The following is an 18247-nucleotide window of genomic DNA, read 5'->3' as shown; positions in this document are numbered from 1 at the left end:
AAAAAAAAAATTACCTGAGCTGGGAGTCTGGGACAAAACTGAGTCTGCGCAGTGAGCAGGTTTGGTGTCAGGAAGGTAAGTAAAAGGGATGGTCGGGTCGGGCTCCAGTTGGGTCGAGACAGGGTAGGGCTCGAGGCTAATTCGGAGGGACTCGGGCTGGCTCCGCTGCGGTTCGGTCGGGTTCGGGTTGGGTTCTTTTTCCCGACCTGAGCAGGTCTTTACTGACAGCTGTCAAAGAATACTTACCTGACTGCTGAAGAGTGGGGCTGCTGTCAATCTGGCAGCAAAGCAAAAAGTGCTGCAGAAATCCAGGTGGTCAGGCAGCATCCGCGGAGACAGAAGCAGAGTTAACTTGTCCAAGTTCACAGACCTGAAAGTAACTCTGCTTCTCTCCACAGATGCTGCCTGACCTACTGAGCGACCCCAGCACTTTCCACTTTGCTGCCACATACTTACTCTGCTGTGTCTCAGTGTCCTGTGAAGTCGTGATCCTCTTCTCACACTCAAGTGTAACATTCCTTCTTGTCGGCGTGCCGCACCTGGGTGAATAATCGTATATTTGTACATTCCAGGATGTGAGACTTAAATAGACCATAAAAAGGTATTAGAGGTTTACAGAGAACACACGGGTGTCACAGCAATGTAAATAAGTCTTTCACTAAAGGTTCCTCGCCAATGTGTGTGTCCTTTTCTGTGCGAAGGATGTGTGCTAGCATGTAGCACCAATGTCACATCCCTTAGCACCGTTGGCCCTTCAGGAGAGCCAGCGTATGCAATATCATTGCTATGCCACCATTACTCATGAGCGGATGCAGTGGCATGGACATTGGCTCGGTCAGCTGTTGCCTCTAATGGTTTACACGGATGCTGCAGACGTGGACTGGTGCACAGCAGATGAGCGAGGGTGATGTGTGTCTTTCAGAGCTCATGTCGGTTCCTATGGTGCAGAGAGCCTTTGTCTGATAAGCCACTTCTGTACATCCCTACCTCACTGCTAGCCCTGCGTGCACAGCCTGGGTGCCATCTGCCCTCCCATGCGTCTTTCATTTTGTAGGTCCTCAGCGTCCTCATAGTTCAAGGAGGAATCCGGTTGACGTCTCTCCTCATCATACCAGGCCTAGCCCCTATTGGGTGCGTAGTTGTGCAGAGCAGCAAAAGAAAGGAGCTGGGTTTTTCGGCCCGTAGTACAGGGCATCATCCTACCTCTACAGGCATTACCCTATCCATACAGGCATTGGAGGCACTCTAAGCATGCCGATCTCCTTCTCAATGGTAGCTCATGTAGCTGACGTTGTATCTCTCCTCTGCAGCAGTTGGGTTTCTCATTGGTGTCGGGAGCCATGCCTGCAAAGGATAGCCCTCATCTCCAGGAAGCCACCCCTCCATCTGACCCAGTTCAGTGAATGGCGGTGGCAGCCAGGACTGGCGCAAGACCCAGGTGTCATGCAAGTTGCCCGAGAAGCGGTCACACACTCGCTGCAAGCATCTACGGTGTTCACATACCAGCTTCACCTAGATTGAGAGGGCTCCATTAATGTGATGTCTGCAGGTGGTAGCCTGGTGGGAGGCCTGATGTGCACGTGTGCAGTCCATGAAAATTACAACCTATGGTTCTCTGGCAATGGTGCCAGAACCGATGGCCCTCTGGGCCTGGCTGAGAGAGTCCGCCCTGAAGCGGACATACTCACTGGCACTCCAGTGCAGGCCATTGGTGACCTCTCTCATGCCCAGTCTGCTGACTGTGTGGTCTTTGGTGAGTCCCTAAAAAGGTGCAGAGGCATCAGGCTTGAGAATCACTGCCATTATGCGGAACAAAGGCATGGGATGTCCACCGTAGCCCATGGGCTGCAGGTCATCCTTGAGCAGGGCACTGAGATGTGTCACCACCCTCACTAAAAGTGCAATCACCTCTGACACTGATGCTCTGACATCCGGTGGCATGTCATGTGGGGCCTGTAGATGCATGGCAAACGTAATGACGAGCTCCCCTTGTGGGCTGCTGCTTACGACCAGGGGCCTCTATGCGGCTCACACCTGCCTGTTGATATTGCCTCTGGTGCATACTGATCCTCACGAGCAGAGGATCACACAATGTAGGATGAGCCATACCTATTTCCATGTGATAAATAAAGTTGAATCCTTCATGTATTCGAAGGTTCCTAACAGGACAGGAATTGGTGTTGACGGGTACATCAGCTGCTTTCCTGGATCAACTATGTGGCATGCCAGAGCATTGCCCATCTTGGCCAACACAGTGGCACAGCATGACCACATCAAGATCCTACCAGCTGAATCGACTGACCCCACCATCCATACAACCTTAATGCTCCTGCCCTTTCTGACACCCTCCCCACACACAGGGTGCCTAGTGTGCCATTGCTCCCTCACAAACACTAACACACACAGAGCATACACTGTTAACAGAGAGATGGTACACAGTACCTCCCTTCATGCCGGCAGAGCTTTCCCACCAGTAATCCCAGACCCCTCCCCTTTAAGAATGCAGCGCGAGACCCCCATGTATCCCCCCTCCCTCCAAGAATGCAGAGTGAGACTCCTGTAATGCCCCCCTCCTGCCTAGTATGCAGAGTGAGACCCCTGTAATGCCCCCACCTCTCTCCTCCCTTTAGGTATGCAGAGTGAGACCTCTGAAAAGAAACTTACCTTCTGCCTCTGAGGACCCGCCGGTTTTTCCAATCGTGGACGGGACAGCACGTGACGGCCGGCAGTTCATCAAAAAATCCGGAAGTGTCAGTGGAGACACGGCTGGCTGCATAATCAGCAAGGGTAAGTACTATTTACCATATGCTAATTGTGGTGCCACCACCGTGCGGGCCGCACAGAGATCCCGCCGCCGGTAATATGCAGCGGGCCCTTCTTGACGTCGCAGGTCGAGGCAGGCCTCTCCCAACAGCATTTTACTGGCACCCGCGCCGTGACCCGCGGCATTGAGGCGCCGATAAAATTCATCCCCTAGAGTGTAGGCCATCTGGTCCCGAGGACTTGTCAGATTTTAGTCCTTCAAGTTTTTCCAATACTTTTTCTTGGCTGATATCAATTTGCTTAATTTCCTCACTTTTTAAGCCCCTAGGTTACTGCCCATGTCTGATATGGAACTTGTGTCTTCTACTGTGAAGAGAGACAAAAAATATTTGTTCAATGCCTCTGCCATTTCCTCATTCCCCATGATGATTTCTTCTGTCTCTGCCTCTAAGGGACCAGCGTCTACTTTTTCTATTCTCTTCCTTTTTATGTACTTATAAAAGCTCTTACAATCTGTTTTTATATTGCTGGCTAGTTTACTCATTCTATTTTTTCTTTTTTTTTTAAATCAACTTTTTGGTGGCCATTTGCTGGTTTCTAAAACACTCAATCCTCAGACTTGCTACTATTTTTTGCAACATTGTAAGCCTCTTCTTTTAGTCCAATATTCTCCTTAACTTCCTGAGTGAGCCATGGATGGGTCTTTCTTGATGAATTTTTGCTTCTGAACAAATGTACTTTTGTTGAACCCCATGATTTCTTTAAATATTTCCCACTGTTCATTTACTGCCATACCTTTTAGTCTATTTACCCAATTAACCTTAGCAAGTTTTCCCCTCATACCTTCGTAATTGGCTTTCAGTTCAAGATTCTTGTTTGTGATTTAAATGCGTCACTTTCAAACTTAACATGAAATTCAATGGTATTATGATCACTATTTCCCAGTGGATCTTTTACTAAGATATTGCTAATTAACCCTGTTTCATTACACAATACTTTTTAACCACGAGGGGTATTACAGTCAGGCCTAACCCTGATCTCATCTATGAATCACATATGTACATTTCACTTTATCAATCCGGATTTAGAATCCTGGCCCATTTTATTAAAAGAATGTAGTGTAGGAACTTATCAAGACTTCTTCAGCAGCACTTCCTAAATTCATGACCTTCACCACCAAAAAAAAGGACAAAGGCAGCAGGTGCATGCGAACATCACCACCTCCAAGTTCCCCAAGTCACACACCATCCTGACTTGGCATATAGCCATTCATTCATTGTTGCTGCGTCAAAATCCTGGAACATCCTACCCAACAGCATTGTGGGAACACTTTCACAACACAAACTCCAGCAGTTCAAGAAGGCAACTACGGAGGGCAATAAATGCTGGTCTTGCCAGTGACACGCACATCCTGAAAATAAGTTCAAAATAGTCTGAGGAAGACTGTTGTTGATTGGATAAGTGTTCCAGGTTCATACTAAAATCTGTAAAATATTGCAAGGTTTTGGAGGGAAGATAATCAAAATTCACCTCTCCTAGTACTGACTGCGCTGGAAGAGTAGAAATCTGTCACTCAACAAATGGAAACACAATCTGGCCCTTATCTGGATGGTATAATCTCATGACCACTTTCTCAAGTCAGCCTCTGGATCCATCCAAAACGAGCTCTCCAGGAAGCTCCCAGGTGCTGGATACACCGGAGATGTCTTTAGAGAGGCACATATATTTACATCAACATTTTCTTTCTAAACTGCAATGGTTAAGTTCTTTAAGGTGTCAGCCTTGGCTCAGTAATAATATCTCTCACTTTTTAGACAGAAAGTTATGGGTTCAACCCCCACTCCACTGAGGCTGACAGTTCAGTACAGTACTAAGTCATTGCTGCATTGCTTGAAGTGCTGGCTTTGGATAAGATGCTGCCCATCTGTCTGGACATATTAAAAAAATCCCATGCTACTATTCAAAGAAGGGCAGGAGGTCCCTTGGTGTCCTGGTCAATAGTTATTCCTGAATTAGCACCACCAAAAACCAAGTTACTTAGTCCCATATTTCACTGCTGTTTATAGGACATCACTGTGCGCAAACTAGCTGCCACATTTCCCTACATTACAAATCATAGGTTTACAGCACAGAAAGAGGCCACTTGGCCCATCGTGTCTGCGCCAGCCAAAAAACGAGCCACCCAGTCTAATCCCACCAGCATTTGGTCCGTAGCCCTGCAGGTTATGGCACTTGAGGTGCCTTTCCAGGCACCTTTTAAATGAGTTGAGGGCCTTACTACCCTTTCAGACAGTGAGTTCCAGACCCCCACCACCCTCTGGGTGAAAAATTTATCCTCATCTCCTCTCTAATTTTTCTACAAATCACTTTAAATCGATGCCCCCTAGTCACTGACCTCTCTACTAATGTAAATAGGCCCTTCACATCCACTCTATCCAGGCCCCTCACAATTTTGTACATTTCAATCAGATTTCCCCTCAGCCTATCCAATCTTTCCTCATAGCTGTATTTTTTCGGTCCCGGTAACATCCTCATAACTCTCCTCTGTACCCTCTCTCGTGCAGTTACATCCTTTCTGTAATGAGGTGACCAAATGATTACATTTAAAAGTACTTCATTGGCTGTGAAATGCTTTGGAAGATCTAGAAGTCACAAATGACACTATATAAACCTTTATTATGGATTACTTGGGTGTTGCCTACGTCATTCCAGAACAATACTAAATTTTAGTAATTTATTACCTTCAAGTATATTTATTAGACAAGATATGGCATAACTGGCACCATACCCCAATAAATCTAGGAATCTTTATCAATCCAGCAGCATAAAACAGTATTTTCACACACGCAAAGACACTTACCGGAAACCTGCTGTACTGCTATCTTTGAACAGTTTGTCAATGCTCAAAGCATCCAACTTGCCAATTTTCAGAAGGGAACGGAACACAAAAATTGCAGCGCTACAGGGAAAGAGGGGGGGGGGGGGGGGGGGGAGTGGGATTAATTGGATAGCTCTTTCAAAGAGCCAGTACAAGCATGATGGGCTGAATGTCATCCTCTGCCATTATGATTCTATGAAAAAATGCAACCCCATTCCTCAGATTCTGAAGCAGTCCGTGTCCATAAGTAGCAAGACCTGGACAACATTCAGGTTTGGGCTGATAATTGCCAAATAATATTTGAGCCACAAGTGCCAAACAATGACTAACTGCAATAAGAGAGAATCCAACCATCTCCCCTTGACATTCAAAAGGCATTACCAATGCTGAATCCCCCACTATCAACATCCTGGGAGTTATCATTGATCAGATACTGAACTGGAGCAGCTACATAAATACTGTGGCTACAAAAGCAATTCAGAGACTGGGAATTCTGTGGTGACTCCCCAAAGCCTGTCCACCATCGCCAAGGCACAAGTCAGGAGTGTGATGAAATACTCTCCACTTGCCTAGCTGAGTGCAGCTCCATCATCATTCAGGAAGCTCAACCCCATCCAAGAAAAAGCAGCCCGCTTGATCGGCACTCCATCTACCACCTTAAACATTCACCGCCCTCCAAAACCGAAGCACAGTAGCATCAGTGTTAGGACATACAAGATGCACTGCAGCAACTCACCAAGGTTCCTTTGATAGCACCTTCCAACCCATGACCTCTTCTACCTAGGACAAGGGCAGAAGGCACGTGGGACCACCACCATCTGCAAGTTTCCCTCCGAGCCACACACCATGCTGACTTGGAAATATAATCATCCTTCCTTCATTGTCGCTGGATCAAAATCCTGGAACTGCCTTCCTAACAGTACTGTGGGTGTACCTTATCCAGATGGACTGCAGCAGTTCAAGGTGGCAACTCACCACCACCTTCTCAAGGGCAATTAGGGTTGGGCAACAAATGCTGCCCTTGCCAGCAAAGCCCACATCTCATAAAACGAATAAAAAAAAATATATATTTTTTTTAAACTCCACTGATCCCAAGCATGAATCCTAGAAGATATGGGGTAGCTATTTTCTTAAAAGATAATCCACAGCAGGGATGGACAAAGAAAGCAGACCATTTTCAGTGATCAAATGCTAAATTATTTCAGTACAAAATGAAGCTCTTAAAAGTACAACTTGGAATCAGTTATTCCTGAGATGTGTTTCCACCTGCTCAGGACTGAATTTATGTCCAGTTTATATAAAAAATTAAAATCATTCCCATTAAGTCACATATTTTCAGCAAAGAATTACCAGTAAAAGAAATATCAACTAAACAATTGATCACTTGCACATGAGTTCAGACTAAAAAAAAACTCAGCTTAAAGCATCCAATTTAATAACTAATTGCAGGCAAAAGAAATCCATAAAAAGATAATAATTAAAATCTAAGCACATAAGAAGTTGAAGCAAAAGCTCATTATACTCAAATTATGAGATTGTGACACATGGAGTCAGATGGTCATGAGTTCATGGTCCACACCAGAGACTTCAGTGCATTATTTAGGCTGCCTGAAAGACTGCACTACTGACATTCAGTCAGAGAAGACAAATCAAAGCCCCATGTACCCTGATGAAAGGTCATCGAACTGAAATGTTAATTCTGTTTCCCTCTCCAGCGATGCTGTCTAACCAGAGTATTTCGAGCATTTTCTGTTTTTATCCCCCACCTAGACTCTCAGGTGGGCATAAAATACCCCACAGCACATTGCAACAAAAAGCAGTAGAGATAACTCAGTATCATGGGCATATTTATTGCTCAACAACTTATATTTATATAGAGACTTTAATGCAATAAAATGTCCCAAGATGCTTCACAGGAGCATTATAAATCAAAATACCAGTCCAAGCCGCATAAGGAGCTAGAAGGTTAGATGATCAATAGCTTGGTCAAAGAGGTGGGTTATAAGGAGTGTCTTAAAGGAAGAAAGCAAGCTAGAGAGGTTTAGAGATGTGGAGGGGCGAAGCCATGGAGAGACATGAAAACAAGGATGAGAATTTTGAAATCAAGATATTGGCTCCCGGTTAAGCAATATAGGTCAGCAAGCAGCTGATTGGTGAATGGACTTGGTACAAGTTAGGACACAGGCAGCAGAGTTTTGGACGACCTCAAGTTTAAAAAGAGGGTGCAAAATGGGAGGCCTGCTAGGAGTGCATTAGAATACTCAAGTCTGGAAGTAACAAAGGCATGAACCAATATCACAAAAAAAAATTACCTGTTCATTATTGCAGTGCTATTTTCAGGGGCCTTCCTGTGTGCAAACTAGTGGCCTTGTTTTCCTATATTGTAACAGTGACTTAAGTGACTACATTTAAAACTCCTTAATTGACGATGAAGTGTTGTGGGACACTCCAAGGTTGTCACCTCCATAAACGTGAGCTCATCCAATACTCTGCTGTCCATATCCGAACTTGCATCAATTCCCTTCACCGATCACCTGTGCAGCTGACCTACATTGACTCCTGTCCAGCAATGCTTCGAATTTAAAATTCTCACTGGCGTTTTTAAATTCCTCCAAAGCGCCGATTTAAAATTCTCATTTGCATTTTTAAATTCCTCCATGGTGTTGCCCCTTTGCATCACTAAACACCTCCAACCCTACAAACACCCACCTAGAGATCACCGCCTCCTCTAATTTTGGCCTCTTGCGCGTCCACGATTTTCTTTGCCCCACATTGGCAACTGTGCCTCAGCTGCCTAGACCCCAAGCTCTGGACTTCCCTCCCTAAAGGTCTCCATTCCTGTAGATCACTCTCCTTTAAGCTTTTGGTCACCTGTCCTACTATGTCCTCATGCAGCTCATTGTCAAATTCTGTTTGAAAAGGCAGCTGTGAAGTCCCTTGGGACACATTATGTTGAAGGCACTACATAAATGTAAGTTGCTGTTGTGAAAGATGCTACATTAGAACATAGGTAATAGGAGCTGGAGTACACTGCTTGGCCCTTCGAGCCTGCTCCACCATTCAACAAGATCACGGCTGATCTCCTACCTCAACTCAACCTTCCCACACTATCCCCAAATATCTTCATGCCCAAAAATGAATACGCTCAACACCCGAGCATTCGCAACTCACTTGGGTAGAGAATTCCAAAGATTCACAACCCTCTGAATGAAAACATTTTCCTCATCTCAGTCCTAAGTGGCTGACCCCATGTTCTAGGTAGGGGAAACATTTTCTCAACATCTACGCTGTGTAGCATCTTAAGAATTCGCGTTTCGATTAGATCACCTTTCATTCTTCTAGATTCCAGGGAATATAGGTCTAGCCTACTCAATTTCTCCTCACAAGACAACCTCCTATCCCAGGAACCAGTTTAGTGAAACCTCTATTTCACTCTCTCTAGGGCAAGTATATCCTTCCGTAGGTAAGGCCACCAAAACTGCACAAAACTCCAGCTGTGGCCTCACCAATGCCTTGTATAATTGTAGTAAGACTTCCTTACTCTTATACGTCAACCACTTTGTAACAAAACCTTCCTAATTCTTGCTGTAGCTACATGTTAACTCATGTACAAGAACACCCGGATCCGTCTGAATTCCAACATTTACTGCTCACCATTCAAAAATTATTCTGCTTTATCGTTCACACTTCGCCACATATTCCTTATGTGCCATGTTCTTCCCCACTCATCTAATCTGTCTATATCCCTCTGCAGCCTCTTTGCATCCTCCTCTCTACCTCCTTCCCCAATCTAACTTTGCATTGTCATCAAATTTAGATATGTTACATTCAGTCCCCTCATCTAAGTCACTAATATAAATTGTAAAAAGCTGCGAGTCAAGTACTGAGCCTTGCAGTACCCTGCCAGTTACAACCTACCAAACCAAAAATGTCCCGTTTATTCTTACTGTTTTCCATCCAATAACCAATCCTCAACTATGCCAATATATTACCTTCAATCCGGAGTCCAGATTTTGTGTAATACTCTTATATGGCAACTTATCGAATGCTTTTTTTGAAAATCCAAACATACTACATCCACTGATGCCCCCTTAATCCATCCTACTTGTTACATCCTCAAAAAACTAACAGATTTGTCAAACATGATTTCCTTTCCATAATTCCATGTTGACTCTGCTTAATCATATTATGATTTTCTAAGTTGCCACATCCCTAATAATAGATTCTAGCATTTTGCTTATTACTGATATTAGCTAACTGGCCTATAGTTCCCCTTTTCTCCCTTCCGTTCTTAAATAGCAGGATTATGTTTGCTACCTCCAATCCTTCGGAACTGTCCTAGAATCTAAGGAATTCTGGAAGATCAAAACCAAAGCATCTACCTCTTTTAAAACCCTAGGATGCAGGTCATCAGGTCCAGGGCATATGTCACCACCTAGTCCCAATAATTTCTTACTGATTTAAGTTCCTCATTCTCACTAGAGCCTTGCTTCCCCATTATTTCCAAAATATTGCGTCTTCTACTGTGAAGACAGATACAAAGCATTTGCTTAATCTCTCTGCCATTTTCTTATTCCCCATTATAATTTCAACTGTCTCTGCTCTAATGGGCCCATGTTTACTTTCACTAATGTCTTTCTATTTACATACCTATAGCGACATTTACCATCTGTTTTTTATGTCTCTTGCTGATCTATTCTCATATTCTTTCCTCTCTTTCCTTATCAATTTCTTGGTCCTCCTTCGCTGAATTCTAAAATCTTCCCAATCCTCAGGCTTACTACTTTTTATGGCAACATTATAAGCTTCTTCCTTTGATCGAATACTATCTTTAACTCATTAGCCACAGGTAGAGCACTTTTTCTCAAAAGGGATGTATATTTGTCGCAAATTATGTATTAATTCTTTAAATACTAGCCATTGTTATTTCCCACCATATATCTTTTAATGCAGTTTCCCAATCTATCTTAGCCAACTCATCCACATACATACATAGTTTGCTTTGTTACAATTAAGACCCTATTTTTGCACTTAACTAAATCACCTGCAAATTCAATATAACATTCTATCATATTATGGTCACTCTTCCCCAGAAGCCCATTTATTTATTTAGAGATACAGCACTGAAACAGGCCCTTCGGCCCACTGAGTTTGTGCCGACCAACAACCACCCATTTATACTAACCCTACAGTAATCCCATATTCCCTACCACCTACACTAAGGGCAATTTACAATGGCCAATTTACCTATCACCTGCATGTCTTTGGCTGTGGGAGGAAACCGGAGCACCCGGCGAAAGCCCACGCAGTCACAGGGAGAACTCGCAAACTCCACACAGGCAGTACCCAGAATTGAACCCAGGTCCCTGGAGCCATGAGGTTGCGGTGCTAACCACTGCGCCACACAAAAGGTTAATTAACCCTTTCTTATTGCACAATACTGGACCCAAAATAGCCTGTTCCCTCGTTCGTTCCTAACATACTGATCAAGAAAACTATCTTGTATACATTCCATGAACTTCTCCACACTATCAATGCAAATTTAGTTTGTCCAGTCTAAATTAAGATTAAAGTTTCCTATGTTACTGTATTACCCTTATTACATGCACCTCTAATTTCTTGATTTGTACTCTGCCCTACACTACAACTCCTGTTAGGGGGCCTATAACAACTACCATCAATGTTTTCTTCCCTGCTGTTTGAGCTCTACCTAAACTGAAACTAATTCTACTTCTTGATTTTCTGAACTAAGATCCTTTCTCTCTATGGTCTTTATCCCATCCTTTATCAGGGCTACCCTTCCTCCTTTTCTACTTTGCCTATCTCTTCTGAAAGTATCCTGGAATATTTAGTTCCCAACCCTGATCACTTTGCAACCATGTCTCCAAGATGCCCATTAGATCAAACCTATTAAAAGCACAGAAACTAATTCATCCAATTTGTTGCAAATGCTTTCCACATTCAGAAATAGTGCCTTTAGCTTTAACTATTTTCCAATTTTCCCTGAAATTACCATAGTCACTAACGTTCAATCACCCTTCTACTTTCTCGGTCCTTCCTGGCCAACACTGCTTATTTTTACCTAGAACACTGCTCTGCTCCAGAGTCTTGATATTTCCCTTGCTGCTTTTGAATTTCCCCTTTTCCGAAACCTCTCCCCTCCCCCTTTATTAGTTTAAAGCCCTGTCTACTGCCCTAATTATTCAATTCACCAGGACACTGGTCCCAGCCCAGTTCAACTGGAGCCTGACCCAGTACTGGAGAACCACAGGACATGCGCGATGCCAATATCATCACCCTCTATAAGAACAAGGGTGACCACGGTGACTGCAACAACTACCGTGGAATCTCCCTGCTGAGCATAGTGGGGAAGGTCTTCGCTCGTGTCGCTTTAAACAGGCTCCAGAAGCTGGCTGAGCGTGTCTATCCTGAGGCACAGTGTGGCTTTCGAACCAAGAGGTCCACCATTGACAGATGCCCCTCTACGTTGCTTTCATTGATCTCACCAAATCCTTTGACCTCGTCAGCAGACGTGGTCTCTTCAGACTACTAGAAAAGATTGGATGCCCACCAAAGCTACGAAGTATCATCACCTCATTCCATGACAATATGAAAGGCACAATTCAGCACAGCGGCACCTTATCAGACCCCTTTCCAATTCTGAGTGGCGTGAAACAGGGCTGTGTTCTCGTATCTACACTGTTTGGGATATTCTTCTCCCTGCTGCTCTCACATGCATTCAAGTCTTCAGAAGAAGGAATTTTCCTCCACATAAGATCAGGGGGCAGGTTGTTCAACCTTGCCCGTCTAAAAGCGAAGACCAAAGTACGGAAAGTCCTCATCAGGGAACTCCTCTTTGCTGACGATGCTGCATTAACATCTCACACTGAAGAGTGTCTGCAGAGACTCATCGACAGGTTTGCGGCTGCCTGCAATGAATTTGGCCTAACCATCAGCATCAAGAAAACGAACATCATGGGACAGGACGTCAGAAATGCCCCATCCATCAATATTGGCGACCACGCTCTGGAAGTGGTTCAAGAGTTCACCTACCTAGGCTCAACTATCACCAGTAACCTGTCTCGATGCAGAATTAAACAAGCGCATGGGAAAGGCTTCCTCTGCTATGTCCAGACTGGCCAAGAGAGTGTGGGAAAATGACGCACTGACACAGAACACAAAAGTCCAAGTGTATCAAGCCTGCGTCTTCAGTACCTTGCTCTATGGCAGCGAGGCCTGGACAACGTACGTCAGCCAAGAGCGACGTCTCAATTCATTCCATCTTCGGTGCCTCCGGAGAATCCTTGGCATCAGGTGGCAGGACCGTATCTCCAACACAGAAGTCCTCGAGGCGGCCAACATCCCCAGCACATACACCCTACTAAGCCAGCGGCGCCTGAGATGGCTTGGCCACGTGAGCCGTATGGAAGATGGCAGGATCCCCAAGGACACATTGTACAGCGAGCTTGTCACTGGTACTAGACCCACCGGCCGTCCATGTCTCCGCTTTAAAGATGTCTGCAAACGCGACATGAAGTCCTGTGACATTGATCACAAGTCGTGGGAGTCAGTTGCCAGCAATCACCAGAGTTGGCGGGCAACCATAAAGGTTGGGCTAAAGCGTGGCGAGTCGAAGAGACTTAGCAGTTGGCAGGAAAAAAGACAGAAGCGCAAGGAGAGAGCCAACTGTGTCACAGCCCCGACAACCAATTTTATCTGCAGCACCTGAGGGAGTCTGTCACTCTAGAATTGGCCTCTCTAGCCACTCCAGGCGCTGCTTCACAAACCACTGACTACCTCCAGGCGCTTACCCATTGTCTCTCGAGACAAGGAGGCCAAAAGAAAAGAAAAGGTAGCAGCCCATGAATTGAAACTCCTACCTCCCACACCACTCTTTCAGCTGCACATTAACCTTCTAATCAGTTTATCCCCAAGCTAATTAGCACCTGACTCAATTTACAGTTCATAGTTTACTACCTTTGAGGTTCTGGTTTTAAAATTTGGGCTCTTAACTCCTCAAATCCTTTCAGCAGGACATCATTCCTAGCTCAACCCATGTTGCAAATATAAATTTAAGTTACTTTTTTCTGTAAGCTATTCCGTTTTACAGCTGACCTGACTAATTCAAAAATGAAATACCAAATTTCCCATAGAACTTTGACTGAATGACTGAATTACAAACTTACATCCCCATCTTGAACGCAAAGACACCCCCATTTACCTCAATGCCAACGGAAGGACATACGTTGCTAATTTAATGTGTTGCAAACCCTAATGATGTAAAAGTTACAGCAAAACTTAAAAACACAGTCTTACACATAACTAAATCAACAAAGGCATAAGCACAAAGTTGCTCAGCAAGGTCACACCACAACAACCACTGCTACATCTAGCACTACAAAAGGTAATCATTTTATAGGATTAAAAACTCTACAACCTCCCCAATGGCTCAACGTTTAATCCAGTGATAATCCAGACCAGACTATGGAAACCCCAAAATCAATTTGCAGTCATTTAAGATGGTCATATATTTAGGGTTGAATTTTCTGCCACCCTGGCAGGCCAGATGGTGGTGGGGGGGCGGCGGCGTAAAATTGAGCGGGAGGCTTCAGGACGCCTTCCCGTCCCGCTCCTGCCAACTTTACGTCGGCCCGGGGCAGAGGGCAGCCCGCCCGCCCCAGGCCAACTGAGGCCCTTAAGTGGCCACTTAAGGGTGGGGGTAGGGGGACTACCATAGCAGTCGGACACAGGGTGCCCGATTGAAAGCCACCTCCGCCTCCCAACCCACCCCCAGGACCCAAGACAACACCCTCCTCCCAAACGAGCATCCTTGCCTCGCCGGCATGACCGATTACCTCCCCGGCGAGGCAACCCCAACTTACCACCAGTCCCGGCTCCATGGCATCCTCCTCGGTCGGCTGGGCTGCAGTCCCAGCAGTGGCCAACACTCCCAGGGGTGCTGCTGGGACTAAGAGGTGCCAGCCCGATGATTGGCCAGCAGCTCACTGAGGCGGGACTTCCTCCCTCAAGCGGGTGGAAGTCCCGCCTCGGGACAATTAAAGCCCGGGGACCCGTAAAACGCAGGTCGGATCGCTGGGCTAGGCGGAAGCGGGTTCGCCACAAACTTTTACGTCAGTGGCCAAGTCCCGACCGGCTAAGGTAAAATTCAGCCCTTAGTCTCAGAATCACCAAGTTAAGGTAGTATATGTTGACATGGGATGAAAACAGGATCAGGATAGAAGTGATGTCTCTCCTGCCACCAAATAGCCTGCATGCGCAAAAAATTAATAATGGCCATCTGAGCTAGGTACTAGAGGGCACCTTTCAACATGAAATCATACCTCAGCAAGGATTCAATACTACAGGAGGAACAGTTTGGCAGTAAAGAAAAAGCAACCTTTAAACAGGTTGAAATTGGTCACAAAATACAAAAGGACCAATTTGTATTTTGCACTACCTAGATAGATATTGTATCCAATTTGTTTTAATACAAAAACAAGTATTACAAAGTGGCATAGACGTGAAGAAACTTAAATATATTAAATTATTTTGGACTTTGCAAACTGCTTATTGGATAGCATAGCTGCAGATTTCCATCCAATTTACTCCTCTTGCTCATATTCAGAAGGCAGTAACTGTTGCTGCAATATGATTTCATAACTTCTCACAGGCCTGTGGTAGCGTACACACAAACAATGATGTTAACAGACTATTTAGCTGTGGAAGCCATGACATCTCAGCATGATCCGGTCTTATCCAATGTTCATACATCCCCAGGAGTGACTGACAGCCTTCAAGCTTGACAACTCTAACATTTCCCTTACCCAAGTCAGAAACAACATTGTAGCATCTCCACTGCCCTAATGAACTCAACAGACACCAAGAATCAGACCTGGGGAATTCCCAGACTGTAGTGCGCAATACAACACAGCCCACTGACCAACTGAGAAAAATCAAACTAGCAAATGACTCGAATAGACAATTCCTTCCCAGCAAAATTGAATATAAAAGTACGTCAACCCCACATACAAATAAATGCTTTGCCACAGTACTGAAACGGCCCTTAAAAAAAAAACCACAAATGACATCATATGCCACTGTTCTTATTCAAGATGGACAGTCAACTCCCTAGGGAGCTCCTCACTGAACACCTCTATCCTTGGCAATCTGCTGCCATCCTTTCTCCCCGAATCGCCTCTTTTCCACTGTTTAAAGTTCTCTAGGCTTTAACAGCTGGTGCACTTTAGCCCAAACTACAAGTAAAATGCTAGTTTAAACTGCCTCTGACTGCTAGTTTAAACCCCCATTTGGGACCATGCCTGCTCTTTCTTTGTGAACTCTGAATCTTCTCCCAAAATCAAAATTCCTGAACTTCTCTGGACATCTAGACTACACTTCAGTACTGCATTATCCCAAAAGTTTCAGCTGCTGGTTATGTTTTCAAGTAACCTCGGTGATCAGTTTACAGCCCTTTCCCACCACTGCTGTAACTGAGGGACCAAGGTAGTTCTATCCTCTGCTGAGCCTGTGATTGGACTTTTGCTTTCAGCTTCAGTTACAATCTGTTCCTGGCTAGAGATTTACTCGCCTGGGCCAAAGTACACTTCTCTACTGCTTCTAAATCTTATGGTGACAGCCAATTTCACCATCACCTTTCTGTCCCGCAACAGATTCTATACAACTCCTGGATCTTCATTCAGCCGCCTACTTGACCTGCTGCAGTTCTTGTCGTGTAGATATACCCACAGTGCTATTAGAGAGAGAATTCTACGATTCTGACCGCACAACAGTGGCGAAACAGCGATACATTTCCAAGTTAGGATGGAGTGTGGCTTGGAGGGGAACTTGCAAGTGATGGCATTCTCATGCGTCTGTTGCCCTGGTTTTTCTAGATGGTAGAGATCACGGGTGTGGAAGGTGCTGCTGAAGGAGCCTACATTTACATCAACTTCAAACACCACGAGACCTCTGACCTTAACTCTAAATTCCCTCCTATTGTGTCTTATCTGTTCTCATTTTACTACCAGATTTTATGCATCCTAAATTGCAACACAGCCAGGCCTATGTAAATTGTGTCTTTCCTGTATCCAATCTCTTGAGCCTTTTGGCTACCACTCCAGACACTTTTTCCACCCCTTTTCCCTTCCAGGATTCTCATGTCTCCTTTTATTTCTCCCCCTGCCCCCCCCCCCCACCCCACTCAGGATCTCTGCCCTCCCCAATTCCTACCCCAACCTTTCAGTACACGTGACCTTCCTAATCTCCTGCCAGCGTCCAATGCTGGACTCCCTCTTAGATAAGCCTACAGCTTCCTTTTGTGCCTCTCGGCATCCTCCAAAGGGCCCAAGGAACTCGCTGCTGGCTCATTACTAGCAGCAACCCTAACTACCCATCCTACTCTCTTGCCAACCTTTCTGCACAGCACGCCTGCTGGGGGCTAATCTTGCCAATCTTCTCCCCATCTATCTCACCCTTCCCACTGCTGACTCTGGGCTCTGCTAGCTGATCACCTATCACCACCCCTCTCTTCATCTCCCTCCAGAATGTCCATTCACTTGTGAACAAAGCACTTGCTATCTATGAGGTTACTGTGGACGACTGCATCGTTATGCCCTTGATGGAAACCTGGCTGAGGGGTGATGACTCCTTTCCCCCTAATTGAAGCCTCCCTGCCTGGCTATACCTTCCACCACTTGCCCCACCATGACAGTCGCAGTGGCAATGAGGCTCTTATCACCAAATTACACCTTGGCCTCTCCCCTCACTCTTCTTGAACCCTCTCCTCCTTTGAGCATCGCACCCTGATCCACCCCCTCACCTCTCACTTAAAATTCCCATTTTCTACTGCGAATCCAAGTCGCATAAAAATCTTATCAACGAGATATCTTCACTGCTTTCCTCTCTCAGCATCGAACAACTCTGCATCCTCCATCTCAACAAATCATGTTCACTCCTGAGTTCATGCACTCTTATCCTCCCTTAATCGCTCCCTCCATGTAAACACCCCAACCCATATTCACAGCCATCGCCTTGACCTTACCATCTCACTACTCCCATTATATCATCAACGACCTTCCCCCTCATTACAAGTTCAGAGGTGGGGATGTTCGCTCATGATTGCAGTGTTCAGTACCATTTGTGTCTCCTCAGATACTGAAGCAGTCTGTGTCCACATACAGCAAGACCTGGACAACATTCAGACTTGGGCTGATAATTGGCAAGTTACATTCAAGCCACACAAGTGCCAGGCAATGACCATCTCCAACAAGAGAGAATCTACCCATCTCCCCATGACATTCAATAGTATTACCATCTCTGAATCCCCACCATCAACATCTTGTGGGTTACCATTGACCAGATATTTAACTGTATCAGCCTTATAAATACCGTGGCTACAAGAGCAGGTCAGAGGCTGCGAACTCTGCAAGGAGTAACATCTCCTGACTCCCCAAAGCCTATCCACCATCTACAAGGCACAAGTCAGGAGTGTGATGGAATATTCTCCACTTGCCTGGATGAGTGCGGCTCCAACACCACTCAGGAAGACACTTCCAAGACAAAGCAGCCCACTTGATCGGCACCCCCCCACCACCAGTGCAGTGGCAG

General features: G+C 45.3%; 1 protein-coding gene and 1 long non-coding RNA gene across 9 annotated transcripts in view; one reads left to right on the top strand and one right to left on the bottom strand.

The window, feature by feature from the left end:
• LOC137375825 (histone-lysine N-methyltransferase NSD2-like) overlaps positions 1-18247 on the bottom strand; it is a 311894-nt gene that overhangs the window by 282340 nt on the left and 11307 nt on the right. The window lies entirely within an intron of this gene.
• The window catches only part of LOC137375827 (uncharacterized), a 52900-nt gene that overhangs the window by 25554 nt on the left and 9099 nt on the right, over positions 1-18247 (top strand). The window contains exon 2 of the long non-coding RNA XR_010976071.1: positions 2631-2787. This is a non-coding gene — a long non-coding RNA (uncharacterized lncRNA). The remainder of the gene's footprint in view (positions 1-2630; positions 2788-18247) is intronic.

The sequence above is a fragment of the Heterodontus francisci genome, chromosome 12 (assembly GCF_036365525.1).
Source record: "Heterodontus francisci isolate sHetFra1 chromosome 12, sHetFra1.hap1, whole genome shotgun sequence".
Lineage (NCBI taxonomy): Eukaryota > Metazoa > Chordata > Chondrichthyes > Heterodontiformes > Heterodontidae > Heterodontus > Heterodontus francisci.
Note: the sequence above shows the minus strand (reverse complement) of the source record. Positions and strands in the feature narration are given on the sequence as shown.